This window comes from Micropterus dolomieu, linkage group LG23 (genome assembly GCF_021292245.1).
Source record: "Micropterus dolomieu isolate WLL.071019.BEF.003 ecotype Adirondacks linkage group LG23, ASM2129224v1, whole genome shotgun sequence".
Classification (NCBI taxonomy): domain Eukaryota; kingdom Metazoa; phylum Chordata; class Actinopteri; order Centrarchiformes; family Centrarchidae; genus Micropterus; species Micropterus dolomieu.
The window spans coordinates 2,369,513-2,388,379 of record NC_060172.1 but is presented as its reverse complement, the minus strand read 5'-3'; the positions used below and the strand labels follow the sequence as shown (position 1 = coordinate 2,388,379).

Below are 18,867 nucleotides of genomic sequence, written 5' to 3'. Positions count from 1 at the left end.
AATGCATACCAAATTGGACATTCTTCCCCTGCTGTCTGCCAGGTCTCCACTGGATGCTTTTGCTCGTCATTCAGTTCAGAGACGACAAAACAAAATGCCGCGTTACAATCATGCTAAACGTGGCGCACGCAAACCTTCTTTTCGACCAGGAGAGACAGTGAGGATAAGAAATCCTCATCATGTTGCAAAAGCACACCCTGGATTCACTTCCCCTGCAACGGTGAGAAAGTGCATTGGCCCAAACTCTTTTTGACTTAGTGATGGAAAGGTTTGGAATGCCATACACATTATACCACTAGACAGCACTGTCGTAGTATCATACGGTTTTTACTACTGAATGTAGATACGATGAAGCTACTACGCTCCACATTGTTGTACTACTGTTAGCCTGCTGAAGTAAACCACGTTGGCAAGATCCCCGTGTTCTTTTTGTTCTTGAGATTTGTAGCAGACCTCGGCTACCTAAAATTTTAATACAGTTATGAAAATTAATATTTCCGGGAATATTAATTTATACCTCAAAATTAGGAGCACCATCTAAAGATTTGCTTGTCCGCCCAAGGCTTTAGGTCCTTGAGTATAGCCTGAGAATTATACAAAGTTCGGTTAATTCATTAGTTGTTATTCTGAAATCGTAAGGTCAATCAGTCAGTCTCAGATCTGAGCGTAAGTTCTATGTATAGGGACTCTACATTCTGAATAACACACACACATACATCGCTGTGCTCATGGTGAATTTATTAACTAACAAAAGAGGGTACAATAGTGGGTAAATGTGGTGATATTACAGGGATAACAGTTAATATGACAACCAGGAGGTACTAAAACAGGGTAGCCTATGTAAGGTTCGATTTCAGTTGTAGAGGGAGAGAATTCTACGAGTATGAGGGAACGAATGACCGAAATTGGGTTGCGGATTTAGTTTGACTAATCTAAGGGTTATTAACTGTGGATGGAGCCCATAGAACACCAACGAGTCACAGAGGGTGTTTGTTTTGCCCTACCGTTGCCGCAGGTCCCGTGGCGAGGCTCGACTGCCGGTTGGCTCGGGAAGTCGGTTCTGGCCCGACCCCAGTGGCGTTCCAAGTTGGGTTGAAACCGGTGGATTGGGTCCGGAGTCCTCTTGTGGGAAGCGCTTGCAGCAACGGGCTGTCAGCCAAGGCTTTTGCTCTGATCTCAGTTCGTTTGGTGTCGCTATAGGGCCCACTCAGGGTTCTGTCATCAGAGCCGTGGTTTCATTTATTCAAGGCCATAAATGAAGGCTTCTGAGTTTCTGGTCCAAAGTTGCTCACAACGGTCGGATGAGGTTGCAACAACAAAATCAAATAAACTCACACATTCGCTGTAGGTTCGCGAGGCCTCGGGAATATAGGCTATTTAATGTTGCTGAGATTAAACAGGCAGCTCCAAACAGAATAAAAAAAATCAAATCTCCCATCAAATTTGGAATTCAGGGTCGTAGCTTTCTCAGCTCGTCTGAAGGAGATTTAAGTACGAAACGAAAATCGGAATTTCAAAAGTAAAGGAAGTTAAGAGAACGTATACGTTTAGTTTCAAGAAAGTTAAAAAGTTTTCTTTGAAGAGGAAGAAGCGAACAAAAGACAGCAGGGCCTTTTTATTGATCCCGCTAGGTAGTGTGACGTCAATTTTGGGGATGGTCTCCCAAACGTCGCTAAGGTGTTAACTTTTTGGGATAAAGAAATATACGTTGCGCGTATTTCCCTTTAATCTCTCTCTTCACAATATCGACATTTGGAAAAATACTTAGTTCTAAACATTCGGATAAAGACAGTTAAAACAAGGCTAAACACTATGGAAAAAGGTTATAATGGTTATATAAAACGTAACAAAGCTTGATTACATGTCCTCAGTATACTTGCTGGTTACTGGTTTTAACTCATGAGACAATTTAGATGTAAGCATGACAGTAAAATTTCGTTTATGTTTACATGGTGATAGTTAGGCCTACTTAACGATTCTGTCAGTGTAAGCCGAGTTTTAAACACTTGCGTGTTATACCTTTCTTGTCCCCTTGGTGGCGCTCGGGTCACACAAGAAAAGAGTAGACATTCCACTTTAACTGAGAGGCTGGTGATGCCTACGAGCGCTTCCATGGATAATTTAGTAAGAAATTGTATATGAAACATTTAACTAAAGCATTAGTTAATACTGAACAGACAGTGATTACTAGGGATAACAGGATGACTTAAGACAACGTTAGAAAACTAGTTCAAGATTACTTTCTTATGGGTCTGCTAGTCTTCAAACATCACTAAAGGATAACAACAGGGTTATTACTTACTAAACTCAGAGGCAAACACCGCTGCTCACTTAGCAAGGTTATTATTCAAACAGAATAAACACAGTTATACTGGAACCTTGCTTGGTTCAAGTAACAGGGGTTTTTATGGTCTTTCTTCTCTGCATTCCTGGCTTATCGCACCGGTTATCAGAGAATGAAATGGTGGTTTATGGTTCAGCCGTTCTGTGGAGAGAAAAGAGTCAGGTTGAGGCTGGAGGTGACCTGCTGGAGGGAGAAGGGGTCAGATCGCCCCTTTTCCTGTCCTGTGGACTGTCTTTAGTGACACCTTTACGGCTAGAAAGGTTCACTAAGGCTCTTTGAATACACAATCCTTAAGCGATTCATTGTCTGATTGAGTCTCTTTCGGTCCTTACCAACACCAGGCGATGTCTCTGGGTTTTACATGTGAAAAAGGTCAACTCTCGGGGAGGGAAACTTCCCTCCCTCTTTTGACACCATCTGACCTTCTTTGAAGTGCGTCTGGTTGAGTTCACAACACCAGTGTTTGATACACATTCATAACTCTATCGACAGTAATTTTCATTTCCCTGAGGAAATTCACACGCTTTTTCAGAGGTGTGTCAAGTAAGCCAGAGACTCTTTTGAATGTCCTTCAGAACTTTTCAAAGTAAAATCTTTTAACGAAGTATTGCTTCAAAAAACGTTCACGCGTTGTTATTTTGGAGGCACAATCACTTAAGAGGAAGTGATTATGTTAGTAACTGTTGCTGTCATGACTGAGATCTATTTCAGAATCAGTCCCTATCAATTTATTCATTTTAAATTTTTCTGCTATCAAAGCAATCTGCCCGCGGGCCGCCTATTGCCGAGCACTTCTGTAGATGGTGGTAATTGATTTAATGGCCCTCCTGCTGCTGCTATCTGACCTAACCCCAGCCAGGCTAACAGCTGTTGAAAATGTTGCTGTAGGGTGAGACTGATATTACTATACTTATTATTCTTAATAAAACCATTGATTATTTCATTGTAGAGTTCTGGTGATGTTTAATGGATTAAGATTCTTTTCTGACACTATTTACTGAAGTTAAGTCACAGATGGCAGAGGTTATTCATGTGCATTATTTGGCAATTGCTGTTAAAATGATGAATTGAAAATCAGATTTGAGTATAAGGGAGATCCTTAAACGTCCAAGAGAGTGTGATAATGTTTCATTTAACTCCATACACCCCTCCTCTGGTCAGCCTCAGCCCCCAGCTCTGACAGGACTTGAATGAGCCAGACTTTTTGTTGACCATGTCTGTTTACTTTGTAAATTCTTCAACATCATCAACATGTACATACGCCAATCATATTTTCTTCTTAATAAAGGTGTGTGTGTGTGTGTGTGTGTGTGTGTGTGTGTGTGTGTGTGTGTGTGTGTGTGTGTGTATTTCAATTATGTCAAGAACAGTTCATCCTGTCGACCTCACACACGGACACAAGGGAGTACAGTGTTTCATCTGGTGCAATTTGGACCTGTGACACAGTCAGAATGAATAAAGATTGGATAAACTACAGTACAGCGCACACCGCTCCGCACTTCAGCAGTGAGGGCGGGATACCTTCGTGGGGGGCGTGGCTTATATGTTCTGAGATAAGATTCCCCCGATTAGCCTCTTGCCTCTCATTCTTTTCAGGATTCCAATGCAGTAATGTACTGAGAGGAGTACTGAGACAAATTGAGCCTTATGCTGTAGGTGAAGTATCAAATTGTTGAAACGCATCATGCCATCATGCAGGTTTGACACAAGTTGGAAACTAATGTGTTAAAACGGAGTTGTAAGAGTTTAATGAAGTTCTAACTAAGCACTGAATATATAGCAGTATCTCCACCATTGTCGTGTTGTTTCAGTGTTATCAGTGCTGTAAGTTAAACTAATGTGAGACACACTTTTTTGAAGAAGCATAGGGGAGGCATCACGTCGGCCGCTCATAATGGGCACTGCACTTGTTTGATCAAATGTATTGAATAATCCCAATAAATGTCTTGAATTCACCTGTTGTCTGCCTTGATAAGTTGTGTGAATAACTTTCAGTGATTCTGTGATTTCTCTTGTGTTGAGTTTTTGGGAAACAACTGTTAACTTTTAGCTTCCTAATTTAACCAGACAGCTGCAGCAGGAGGCACATCAACAAAACAAATGATGGGCTAGATCATGGCCTCAAGCCACATGGGGGAGGTGTCATTCAACTATTCCACCTAACCCCTAACCCACGCATGGCAACAGGTATATAAAAAAGCAGAGCATCCATTTTAATCCAGTGGACGAAGAGATATTAATGCACTTTTATGAGGACTGTGCACATTTAAAGTTTTATTCAGTGTTCATTAATGCATCATTTGCCAGACTTGAAATTCCTTAATGGATGATAAAGTGGTGGAACTGACTGTGTATTAGGCTGTAGCCTACATTACAATTTTAATATATATTCGTTTTTGCTTTAATATGATGGTGACACAAAACAGTTTAAGTTAAAGTGACCTCTTTATCTGGAAACTAAATCTTAGAGTTTTTTGATGTTAGAGTTAAAAAAGAAGTTTCACTAAACCCGCTTTTTGAAACGGGGCCTAGGGGCCTCATTACAGAAACATTTCAGGTAAAAAGCCTGTCTTCCTATTACAGCACAATTCCTAAACTCATGGCTGTGTCCTATCTTAGCTTCAATTTTAGTGATGAGTTGGAGACATTAATCATGTTGGTGAAAGGAGAGGAAACACCTTTTTGGGTTCTTCCAAATTATTGGCACAGGATAAAGATTTTAATGGATATAGCACGTTCATCAAATTCAAAATGAATTGTCTTGGCATATATATATATACCCATTAATACCAGGGTTGGGGAGTAATGGATTGCATGTAACGGCGTTATGTAATCAGGATACAAAAAAAGTAACTATTAATTACAGTACAGAAAATAAGAATGTAATCTGATTACATTTTGAAGAAAAAATTTTTTTATATATCGGGGATTACTTACAGGGATTACTTTAAGCAGAAAGTTTCCATGAAACCGAAAACGCAGTGCTATTTGCCTCTGTATATGTTTTGACTCTGTGTGGTTCCAGCTCTATGAGTGAACACGGCAGCTGGTCTGGGACTGAGCATAGCCTCCAAGACAGAGAGACAACAGTTTGACCACTGGGGATACAGTACAGAGATGGTTTTCTTGCCAGGTTTGGCTTTTGGCACCCTGGGGCTAAGTAACGTTAAGCTAATAGAACCGCTAGCAGCACAGCTAACCGACCGAGCTAACCAGCCACAGATAGGCTACAGTTGCCGGTTTAGAAAAAAGTAAAGCTATCCATCAAGAAGCTTTGTGTAAATCATCTCAGTACTGGATTCCCTGTTGGTCTCTGAGGCAGTTTTCATCCTGTTGATGCTGTGTTCACTGGGAAGCTGCTGAGCGAGGTTTTGTTGCCCGCTTGCCCGGTTTGGGTTCCCAATCAGGCACCGCACCCTGTGTAACTTAAACACCTTAATACAGTCTGTCTATGGTAAACACTAACACTCCCCTGGTGCTCCAAACTCCCAGTATGGGCAGAGTAAGCGAATTTGACCAGTGATTGCCCAGCTAACTTAACTAATCACAGCATCTAGTTAGCTGTTAGCTTTACTTGTTGCTGAAATTAGTTATCTGTCCATCAGGAAACTGTGAATCACAGAGTTAAGGCAGAGCAGCCAGGGGACATCAGAGAGAAAACTGGAAAAATATTTTCTCCATATTTCTAATATCACCATGAAATATGATCCAGTTTCACTAAAGTCAGTGAAAAAGTTGTGTTTTTGTACAGTAATCAGTGGGGCCTGTACCCAGAAACACTGTACTTCAGCAGCATTATATTGAGAATCTCTTCATTGGACACTAAATTAAGTGCAGAATTAGTAATCAAAATTTTAAAATGCTTTTCCAAATGAAAAACTCTTAAATATCATCAAGAATACCCACAAAACACATTTTTTTTGTCACTGATGGGCCAGATACTGCCATAGTGGTGACAAGTGCAAAGCAGATCATGTAAAAACATTTAAATATGGATTTTGGGAACGGGAGATTCTGTTATTCTAGGTTTCTCTAAAAATACACTGAGCAGACAACGCATCATTGACACTCCTGTGTCTTCATTTGCCTGTTTGGCATTGAAGTAATCCAAAAGTAATCAGGTTACATTACTTTTAGTTTGTGGTACTTGGATTACATTACTGATTACAATTTTAACAAGTAGTTAGTAATTGTACAGGATTACATTTTTAAAGTAATCCTCCCAACCCTGATTAATACATGGTCGAGGGAATGTAAAGTGTCATTTTACGCATCATTTCAGCCACCTTCACAGCATTACGGTGGTGATCAAGTCGATTGAAATGAGTGGCAGCTATAAGCAGGCGCACTTTAAAACCGCACCAGGCTTGCACTTTGGAATCCTAATACTGGTGAGAAATCGCAGATTGAACTCTGGTGTTGAGAAATGCTGTAATATGAAATCAATAAATCCCACAAAGCATTTGGCCTGTGATTCATTAAGAAAGCCAAGGGAGGTAAAAGATGTAATGTAGGAGAATCATGCTTTCTCTGGTAGTCTAGAAAGTTACTTCTGTTTAGTAAGCAAGTAGAACTTTCCACATTCAGGAACACGCTGGGGAAAAAGACAAGGAAGCAACAAACAAAATTTCTGTCAGCGCGAGCTTTTGTTCTGATGATGTTTGGCATTGAAGTAATCCAAAAGTAAAAGTAATCAGGTTACATTACTTTTATTTTGTGGTACTTGGATTACATTACTGATTACATTTTAAAACAATTGTACTGGATTACATCATCAATATTGTGTAGGTCCCCCTTTTGCCACCCAAACAGCCCTTACCCGTCGAGGCATAGACTCCACTTGACCTCTGAAGGTGTGCTGTGGTATCTGGCTGCAAGATGTTAGCAGCAGATCATAAAAGTCCTGTAAGTTGCCAGGTGGGACCTCCATGGATCGGACTTATTTTTCCAGTACATCCCACAGAAGCTCAAAGGATCTCATCGTTGTGTTCCTGAAAGCGTTCTTGAACCACTTTTGCTTTGTGTCAGGGCGTTTTATCCTGCTGAAAGAGGTCACTGCCATCAGGGAATACTGTTTACATGAAAGGTCGTCTGTGGTCTACAACAGTGCTTAGGCAGGTGGTACGGGGTCGAGGTAACATCCACATGAATGGAAAGACCCAAGGTTTCCCAGCAGAACATTGCACAAAGCATCACACTGCCTCCGCTGACATGCCTTCTTCCCATAGTGCATCCTGGTGCCATGTGTTCCCCATGTGAGTGATGAACACACACCCGGCCATCCATGTGGTGTTAAAGAAAACATGATTAATCAGACAAGGCCACCTTCTTCCATTGCTCCGTGGCGCATTGTTGGCCCTTTTAGCAGTGGACAGAGGTCAGCATGGGGCACCCTGACTGGTCTGTGGATATGCAGCCCCATACATAACAAACTGCGATGTTCTGTGTGTTCTGAAACCTTTCTATCAGAACCAGCATTAACCACCTAATATATCCCACCTACTGACAGGTGCTATGGTAACAAGATAATCAATGTAATTCACTTCACCTGTCAGTGGTCATAATGTATGGGTGATCTGTGTATAGCTCCACTTTACTGGGAGCACAGTTTTCTCCACACCCTTAGGGAACCCCCCCCCGCCTACACACACACAATCACTCCCAAAAAGCAATTAAAACACATGCTTAATGAGCTCCCTGTTGAAATGAACATTATAATTCTGCTAACTGCAGCTATAAAATGAAGGCACTCTATAAAAGTGAGCAAAGCATCAGTCCCAGCAGAGTATTTTGTTCTCCACTAGTCTTCATGCCCTTGTTTGTAGAATATTTTTCTCCTTACATAACTTGTTAAATAAATAAATTCCATGTCTACAGTAGAAGCGCTGATGTGACAGTCCCTTGTCAAAGTGTCCTTCAGCGCTGGTGGCAGTTTTCTCGCAGTGCTGTCCCATCGCAGTTAAATTCATATTGGGAAAAGATGACTGTGGTCTTCAGTTTGATGAATGCTGCTTCTGACACTCCATCAGTTTAATTGTGTATTTATTGTACCTCAGGCTCTTTCAGAACTTAGACGCACTCCAAACTTCATTACACTAACTGTTTGTGTTTGTGAGATTGTGTGTGCTGTGCTTGTGTCTTGGTTGTAATTTGTGTATCCCGTGTGTGTGTGTGTGTGTGTGTGTCTGAATGGTCACCACTATTCCTAATATTAAAGTCTTTACTGTCCATTGGGCACATCAACATTATAGCTTGCAGGCTAGCTACCCAAGTGCAAACAGCATCATTTAGCCTGTAATCATCAGAACACACACAAGCCAGCAAGTAAACAGATCTGTTACACTGTGCAGACACACACACACAAACACACACAGCCATACAGTCACATAGGATGTGTCAAGTGATTAGAGACCCAACCAAACATGTACTCAAAACACTTTGCCTAAAACCATTAGTGCAGACTCAAACTGCACACAGAAACACGAACAGCAAAACAGTCTCCTCTTTGATCTAAATGAGAGATGTTCTCTTAAATGGATTCATCATATTTTTCTTAAATTATTTTATTTTGAGTTTGAGTTATATATAAATGGATGTGATCTGAAGCTGGATTCCTGATGAACTCATGAACCCATGCCAGCGGGTAATATTTTCAAAGAATTTGGCATTGCCATTTCATTGGTCTTTTCATTTCAACAAGGCAATGCAAAATGCTTTATATAAAACCTAAAAGCATTATAGGGAAATAAAAAAAGAAAAATACAGTGCAGTTTACGTTACTAATCTACGGCCTTAAATTTGATTGAATTAAAGGCAGTGGTAAAAAGAAAAGTCTTCAGTCTTGTAAGAACTGAGAGTTTTAGCAGACCTGCAGTTTTCTGTGAGTTTGTTCCTGATATATGGATTATAAAAAGTGAACGCTGCTTCTCCATGTTTAGTTTGGACAGAAATCATACAGATCAACAAGAGAAGACAAGGGATTTGGACCCAAACGCAGGACAATCAGGCAGAGCAGGTACAGTTTATAAGCAAATAGAGGAAAAAAAACACAAATGGTGAGACAGGCAGTCTAAAAAGCAAAATAAAGCCAAGACAATAATTTCAACAACACAGGTAAGGGAGACAGGTGAAATCCAAAAAGTCAAATCCGCAATAAATCCAAGACAGGCTCAGAATACATTGTAAGAGAAGACACTGCACAATATAGACAAACCTGAGACAAGGATAACGAGAGACAGGTGGAACTCAGGGCGGAGCAGACAATCAAACCAGAGACAGGAAGTGAAGTGATCATAACGAGAGGAGAGGGAAAACAAGAAGCACAGAACGAATGAAGAAAAGACACCAGGAAAAACCTCCTCAAATACAGAGAACAAGAAAACACAGACATGGCATGAAGACACAAGGTTTAACAAAATAAAACAGGAAATAACAACACTTACAACACCATATCAGATGCATTATCTGTAAGGTTTCTTTGTATAATTACATTACATACATGATTATTGATTGGGAGGCCTTGCTTAAATGATCACACAATATGTGATAAAATCATGGCATGCATATGCATTTAAGCTAAAACTAAAACAGTTAAAATTTTAACAGGCTTGGACCTTGAATAGAGTAAAAATTTAGGTAGGAATAATCTGCAGTGCCCCCAATGCACAGAGCCTGGTCCATAAATAAATAGTTTTTTGAGTTTGGTGTGGAAAAAATGTACTGGCCTGCACAGAGCCCTGACCTCAACCACATCAACACTTTTGGGATGAACTGGGAGCAAATCCCTGCAGCCAAGTTCCAAAATCTCGTGCAAAGCCTTCTGCAATTCAGGTCGCAGCATATTTTGTTTGTGTCCACATACTGTTTCCATCCATAATGTTAAGTTAATTGTATGTTTCTCTCCATGATGTTCAGAAAGAGCTTTGTCATGGCACGATATAGTTATGTGTGCAGTATCTTTGAATGCACTTGCCAACTTCTCTAATGATTCAACTGAAGTTTTGGAAAATTCTCAAATGGCCCATCATGTCGCCTTGTCTATATGAGCAGAATAAACAAGACATTCATTTCTTAAATCCTGGATCTGAAATAGAACCCCACCAAGTTGGTCTTGATATTGATAAACAGGTAGAAACTACAGAGCACAAACTTTTCAAAACTCACAAGACACTATGATGTTGCAAAACAGCTTAGACCCACCATAGAAGTGTTTTCATCTATGCACCCTCCACTGCACCTCTCAGCTGTCAGTCACTTTACAATCTCTTGCTTAAGAAGCCAGCGTTTCTACATTAGGCTTCTTAGGCTGCAGCTCATTAAACAGCAGGTTCAGTAATGTTCAAAGTAATAGTACATCCCTGTATATTTGTGTCTTTTTAAAGACCACCTCTTTGTCTGTTTGCTTCCTATTTGCACTTTTCATCAATTTATTTCACTGCACAGTGAAACAACACCCTGCATCAAACCTGCCCCTGAGAATGTGTGTGTGTGTGTGTGTGTGTGTGTGTGTTTGTATAGTTAATAGGATTCCCACTTTATGCAGGTTGTGTGTATCCTGTGATATTCTCACTTCACACAGAGCTCCTAGTCCCCAATTTCATAAACACTCAAGTAGACACACACTAAATAATTATCCAACATTTTTAAATGTCACTTTAACAGATTCTCAATAATTTAGATTTCTGAATATTGAATGCCTCACGTGGCCTAGTAAACTAAACTCCTCAACAAATGGTCAGCACTTTGAAAGTGATGGATGTTACTTTACTACGGGAAATATTTGCAGGGGGACTTTATTTACCTCAACTGCAGAGGTATGATATATAGTACTACTGCATTTTGTTGTTAATACAAAGTCAACAATTCATGTGTCTGTTTCATATTAAAAACCCTTTAGAATTTCAATCAAGAGAATCTGTTTATATCCTAACAAGGCTTTTATTACGAAACATTTGCAGGACGATGTTGTTTTCATTGACGAACGGCTTTTATTTGAGAAAATACAGTATAAATCGGTTCTTATTTGCAATTGTCATTTCAAGTGACTAGTATCTGGATAAAATTGAGATTTAAGATATTTTCATTGACACTATATGCATGTCTGTTAGCCAGAACACACATTCGATTGTAAATCTGTCTTTGTTTTCCCGGTCTACCTGTAAGTCCGGGTCGGCCCTCCTCCAGTCCAGGAGGAGGCGGTAATGCATATAAAGCTGTTTGATAACTGCCAAAGACACAAGAACAAGAAGGACTTCTGCACTTTAGCAGTTTAGCTAGTGTTAGCTAACATCCATAATTTTACACAGACACATTAATAATTCTGTGATCTACAAGTGAGACAAAAGTTATATCGTCTTCCTGTCTCTAACTCACGCTGCTCTCTCACTCATACAGATCATGAATTGGCTGACCAGGATTCAGAGAAACGCTGTAGCAGCTCAATGCGCCTTGTATTTGATCGTATGTGTTTAAATTGTTGGAGTCGTTTTTCTGCGTTTTAGTTCATTATAAGTTTAGTGTAACATTCGCTGCTATTATCACAAGCATAGAGGAGACAGACCATTGATGTATTAAGAAAATTAGATGGTGAGTGGATATTTCCACAGACTGCTTACTGACACATTGTTACAATATGGCAGGAGTAAAGATTACCTATGTGTCTTGTATAGATGGGTGCATTTACATCTTTTCGGCTGCAGTGCTTCTTGCACGCCTTTACACTGCACTTTTTAAGAGATCCGATCGCACGGCTACATGAAGTGTAAATTGGGTGACAGCTGGAAGGGAAAGGGAATCATTTCAGGAATAAAATATTTACAGTACTTGCCTCCGTCCTTACACTTTAATTTACATTATAATACCAATTTTCCTCGTAAATTATTTTTATCATCGTTATGAAGTGCAGCTGTGGCATGTTTACAACACAAGTCATTTATATACAATGTCCTCTTAGAAGGCAGACAAGCAGCAACATCTCTGTCACAATAAATGACTTGGACAGCCGAAAGAAACAAATCTCTGGAGGGCTCTCAGTGTACTTTGGAAGCATAGAGATAAGTCAATTTAAATTTCTGGCAAGGCAAAGGGCGGAACTTAAGTTGTCAGGGGTTGATGTAAAGTCACAGCGAGCGTCTCAGTAGTGGGAGGAGAACAGTTGCACTCAATGACATCCACTCAAAATGATCTATCATTTCATGTAAGTGTCTGTTACAAGACCAACCCTCTGAACTTGCACAATGAGAAGCACACTGTAGGTGTAGGCAGCACAAGATAGGCTGCCCACATGCATGCATTACATAGTCAGTCATCATTTTTAATAGTGTCACCTTTAAACTTTTCTTTAAAGTATCATCTACACCTCCTCCGACTCCGAACTGATGATCTGATGATGATTTCTCTGTGTGAACAGGTCCTCTCCTCTTCACTGAGACTGCTGGCTAATTAATCAAACTGCTGCCCTGATTGGAAAACTGTTCTCACTAATGGGATCCCCCATCCATGCTGAGAGACAGCCACATGGGGGGGGGGAGACTGTATTGTCAGACATGGAAGAGAAGAAGAGATAAAAACAACAAGAATACAAGAAAAATTCTACAATAAAAGACAAGTAAAAGAAAAGGATGGCAAAGGAATAGTGGGGAAGACATCCAGGATGTAAACAGGAAGCTAGACTGTCTAAAAGGGGGATAATGAGATGAGATTAGATTTAATCAGAAATCAACATTGCTCATCAACAGTAGGGTTGCATTAATGTTGGTGCTTTGTAAATCAAATATTCATCTGCACTGATTAACTTGATTGTTGTAAATTCGAATTAAAAATACTTCTCATTTCTTAAGATTTGTGGCTATTATTGTGGCCATAATTATTACTCTTCCCTTACTCCCAAAGACAAGATCTACACAGCTGCACAAGATTTATGGGATTTATTTTACAGTCAGTAACAGTGAAAGAAAGTATCAGTTTCAGAAGGCCTTGCTGAAGTTCTGTTTTTTAAAAGCTTGGCACAGTTTGTAGAAATAATGGATTTAAACTTTGGTTTCGCCCCAGGCAAAGACGTTCTCAGGCAAAGACACCAAACACCCGTGCAATCACAAAAATACCTTGGATGCCTTTATTTTCCCCCATGAAGTTGACCTGAGATGCCTGTAACTGACTCACTGAGTGTAAAGAGTGCTGAGGAAGTCCTCCACTAAAGACAGTTTCCCAAATGACCAATATGAGCACTTTTTGATCTGATGCCCTTATTGGAAATATACCAGTTTGTAAGTGCTTCTAAAATGCACATGACTGTCACAACTTAGGCTGTGACGCTGTGTTATTTGTCTATTCTCTAAGCAAATCTGAAAAGACATAGATCAAATGGTTAACAGTTGACAGGTTTATTACAATGCATTCAAAACCTTTTTACAGTTTACCAAAATTGAAAAAAAGTGAAGAAGATCTCAAGCTACAAATCCAGAGTCATGAAGAAACCAGTCAGTCCAGTAAAAACTATCAGATACGTCATAATAAAGTCTACTTTTCAAATGAGGTCTCCTGACAAACTCAGTTACACCCAAATGTTGTCAACCCAAAATATTGAGTACTGTTGCAAACCAGAGAAAACGAGCTGAGCAGTATTTCAGCACAGCTCCTCGTGATTCTGGGTGATGGATCACTGTTTGAAGGCTGTTGAACAAAGACGAGTGGCTTACAAGAAAATTGTGTTTATCTCAGCTTTTATAAAGTTAATACAAACAGACAATACTGATTTCAAAGAAGGAAAGTTGATGTCAAAGGAGACAAATTTTAACGTGTTATGATCAATATTCTGTATGCTGTATTGTGTGGCAACCAGCGGTGCTTGTTGAAGCAGCAGCCGGTAGCTCCTTCAAACTTCGCTACACTTTTGTTTTTATCTGTTTTTTTCCAGCTTCATTGCCAAAACATGTGTTACCGCTGACATAAATACAGTCATTGGAAGATGAAGACCGGGTTTTTGGATTAAAGAGCAGCAGGCCACGATCCACCCGGCCCAAACTACCGGACCAGGCGCCACGGCAGGTGCAGTGATCGCTCAGAGGAGAGGAAAGAGAGACAGGAGAGGAGCCATGCTGGCCCAGCTTGGACTTAATTCTTCTCCTAAAGTGCCAGCCTGGACAAAATGGAACTCATGTTGACCAGACAACGGAATTCAGAGACTGTGGTGCCAACATCCGTGCAGAGACCTGCCCCATCAACATCCCGGATCAAGCACTCAGCAGGTGGTCCATGTTCCGAGCTGTCAGCGCAAGACTCCAGCAAGATGAGAGGAAGTGTGTTTTACATCGATAATGCTTGGTGCTCAAACGCAGTCAAGATGGACTCTGTTTCCCAAATGTCCGACTGTTTATTTTGAGGATGAAAATTTCATATCATCATCTGGTTGCTGCTGTTTACATTCACCCCGGATGCAAATTGAAAAAAACGCACTGTGGAATGTTCAGGGTGTATATGTGTATGTATGTATATAGATAACTGTATTGTTTTTGATTTTATGTTACCATGTTTTAATATAGGCCTACATTTAATTATATGTTGTGTGCGTAGCACGAAGGAACAACAAAATTTTGTTTCGTTATGCTGCCTTGTGCTGTATAATGACTATTATACAACCTTGTACCTTGTGTGCTGGACCTTTCACTTTTTGTTTGACACTGCAGTGTTTTGTTTGTTATAAAACACAGTGAAATGGATCACTCATTTCTCCTTTTCCCTCCCTGCAACTGTCTTCCTTTCCTCAACGCTCACTTCCCCTCCACCTCCCTCTCTTGCTGTCCGCCCAACTTCTTGTTTCCTCAGTTACAGTGTAATTCAGTCACAGCTCTTGTTTCCCTGCCACTCCCCTCTCTCCATATCTCCCCATTATGGTTCCATTTAATGTGACAAGCCTTTTCCTAGAGTAATGAAAGTTAAAGCACGCCTCGCTCCCTACTTCTACACTTGTTATACACCATGTTATCTCTCCTCTGTGAGTGTGTGTGTGTGTGTGTGTGTGCAGAGGCTGACAAGTGATGTGAAGATCTGTATGCCCCCTCAGCTATTTTAAATGATAGCGTGACTCATAATCCTTGTACACGCCCAGAATATGAATTACAGGCACACACGTTATCTCAAATCCTTTATACAGGGAATTAGCAGTACTCACTTTGAATGAAAAGTGTGCTAATGCCTGAGGATTACAGCAGCCTTTTGCTCAAGGGCATTTTTGTGCAGTTTATGATTGTGTGTGGTTAGCTGGACGTTACAGGAACAAGACAAATTCAAATTATTCAAATTATTAGCACTAAGGGAGAAATGTTTCTGAACCAAAATGAACCTGGCTGGTGTGGTAAAGATATAATGTATGTCTAGGGAATATAAAGTTTATATTTATGAGAAATAAACCTGAAGAAAGTATACAATATTAAGTGTAGATTTACTTCTAATGAATGTGTACACAAAACCAAGATTTTACAAAATATTACTTGAATTAGTGTAATATCCCATTAAAAAACAACACGTTCAACAGTTGTGAACGGTGTGCATATTTTTAATATAAGAGAGAGAGAGAGAGAGAGAGAGAGAGAGAGAGAGAGAGAGAGAGAGAGAGAGAGAGAATCTGCAGGAAGTGTAAACAGGTCACTGTTCCCCAGAAAGTTTACCATATCCACTTTATAATGTGATGATGTTTCAGTGTTGTGTTTACAGCATGTTTCCGCTGCCCCCAAGTGGCCAAAAACTGTTCAGCCAGGTTCAAGTATTGGCAGATGACTCAACAGTTTATTGGACAAATGGTTAAAACTGCATGAAATCAAAACAGCTTAGATTAGATCAGTGTTTCTCAAACTAGGGGCTGCTCTAAGTGTCTTCAGGTTCAACCAGTGGTGTCTAGGTGTCTGTCTAAAAGGCTATGGACAGACCTATCCATACTGACCATCTCCTGCTTTTCAATGTAGTCATTGTCAAACTCTCTTTTTCTTAGTAGCCATCAGTATTAGATTGCAGAGCTAAAAGCAAACAGCTGCAGGATAGATTGATAATGGGACGGGCCTTCAGAAATTAGCCTTGACATACTTAATGGTATTGGTACAGAGAGGGAAGTAAAAAATTCTCATCCTAGCCCACTATGTAATAATTTCAATGACAGTAATGGTGGAGTAAAATGCCGTGGTAAATGGGATAATGGTTGGGGGAAGAAGTAGATGGCTAACACCTTCCATTATGTATTAGAAACAAATGCAAACAGTGAGGTGATGGTAATTGGAAACCATAACAATTCAGTAACAACCAACATAAAATTTACATTTTTACGGCATGTGTCTTTAAGATTAATGCTACACAATTGATATACGGACATCAAAAAACAACACACGAGGTAATAATAACAGTAAAAGGAGGGAAATGCAATACTTGTTGTAATAGTTTTTAAACAACATCATTATATTTCCTTCTGCCCAACGTTTACAATGCATCAGTCTTGTTTTCTTTTCATTACCATTGGTCACTTGGTGCCTAAACACATTCTGCTTACAGGGGATGATGGGACTCATTACACAGGCAACTGCACATGCAGACACGCAGACACACACACACACACACACACAAATTTGGCTCACATTCAAAATACTACTATACTATATATAAAATACTCCTAAATCTTGGTGTAGTCATGGACTCAGACCTGAATTTGAGGAGCCATATTAACACAATTACAAAGCCTACTATCACCTGAAGAATATATCAAGGATTAAAGGACTTATGTCTCAGCAGGACCTGGAAAAGCTTATCCATGCATTTATCTTCAGTCGACTCGACTACTGTAACAGTGTCCTTATAGGGCTCCCTAAGAAATCCATCAGACAGCTGCAGCTGATTCAGAACGCTGCTGCTCGAGTCCTCACTAAGACCAAAAAGGTGGATCACATCACTCCAGTTCTGAGGTCTTTACATTGGCTTCCTGTATGTCAAAGAATTGATTTCAAAATCCTGCTGTTAGTTTATAAAGCACTAAATGGTTTAGGGCCAAAATACATTTCTGATCTTCTGCTTCGTTAAGAACCATCCAGACCTCTCAGGTCGTCTGGGGCAGGTCTGCTTTCTGTCCCCAGAGTCAAAACTAAACATGGAGAAGCAGCGTTCAGTTATTATGCTCCGTATATCTGGAACAAACTCCCAGATAACTGCAGGTCTGCTGAAACTGTAAGTTCTTTTAAATTAAGACTGAAGACTTTTCTTTTTACCATTGCTTTTAATTAAATATTTAAGATTTTTCTTTTTATTGATAACTTACACTGCTCTGTAACTTTTACTGTCCTGTTTTCTTTTTCTTTGTTTTTAGCTTTTTATTATTTTCCATTTAACTCTTTTAACCCTGGTTTTAACGCTGTAACTTTTATTATATTTTATGTTGCTTTTAAACTTTTACATATTTCTCTGTTGCTTTTATGTAAAGCACTTTGAATTACCTTGTTGTTAAATTGTGCTATACAAATAAACTTGCCTTGCCTTACTACTCATATCAAAGTAGAAATACATTCAAAAACTACATTTTATGGGTAATTTTTTATGTGGACAATGCATACATCTTTATTATCAATCTAGTGGCTTCTCTTGGAGTTTAATAAACTTCAATGGTCAAGTTACATAATGAATTATTTAAATTTAAAACATGGGAGAAGGACTTCCCAGGACAAACGGGGATCGGATATTGGTTATTACCTATGCACATTCACGGCTCATTCACGCTGAGTCTGGCTGTTGATTGGTCAACTGAACGTGCTGCTGCTCTCCTCCCCTCACTGAACACAGTCAGGCCAGAGACCCAAGTGAGAGCACCTTCCCAGTGAAATATTAGCAACTCTTCAAGAAAGAAGACTTAAGGTCTGCCCTGACTGTTAATGGATTTGTTACTAGGTGCTTTAAAAAGAGTCACAAAAGGAGTCAGCCCTTATTGGTATTCATCTTCTTGAGATTAAAAACATTTTCTAAAACATTTCATGACAATTCCTATAGTTTTTGAGATACTTAAGTCTTGACCAAAGAGCAACAGTGCTCATATTAATAGTAACCATGAAAGTCATTGATGTAGGAGAAAACAACTTATTTTGTTACTATGAGGGCACAGCCCCACCCACCGAATAAAATATTTTTTCCTCTTTATCTGGTAGTACCAAATCCAAATAAAATTAAATGATTTTGTTTTACACAGCATACATATCGGTTCTATGAACCACGTGTCCTTTATTATATATAACTTCAATCAATAAATGACTCCCAAATAGCTACTTCCTTTACTGGCCTGGTGTGGGAACACATTTTCATTTATAAAACTGTGTGTAGAAACCTCACTAAAAGTGTATGTGCGCCCAAAAGCCAAAAATGGTGGTCGCCAAAAAATATTCACACTTATAAAACCATGCGTACGCACACTTGTAAGCAAGTTCCCTTTATAAATCACAATCGACTTGAAATGTGGCGCATGTGAGGGAGCTCCATGTCCGACCCTTTAAACGCCCATAGTT

At 39.7% G+C, this 18,867-nt stretch overlaps 1 protein-coding gene across 1 annotated transcript in view; it reads left to right on the top strand.

The window, feature by feature from the left end:
* The window catches only part of eps8a (epidermal growth factor receptor pathway substrate 8a), a 109,836-nt gene that overhangs the window by 11,668 nt on the left and 79,301 nt on the right, over positions 1 to 18,867 (top strand). The gene's annotated exons all lie outside the window — the stretch shown is intronic.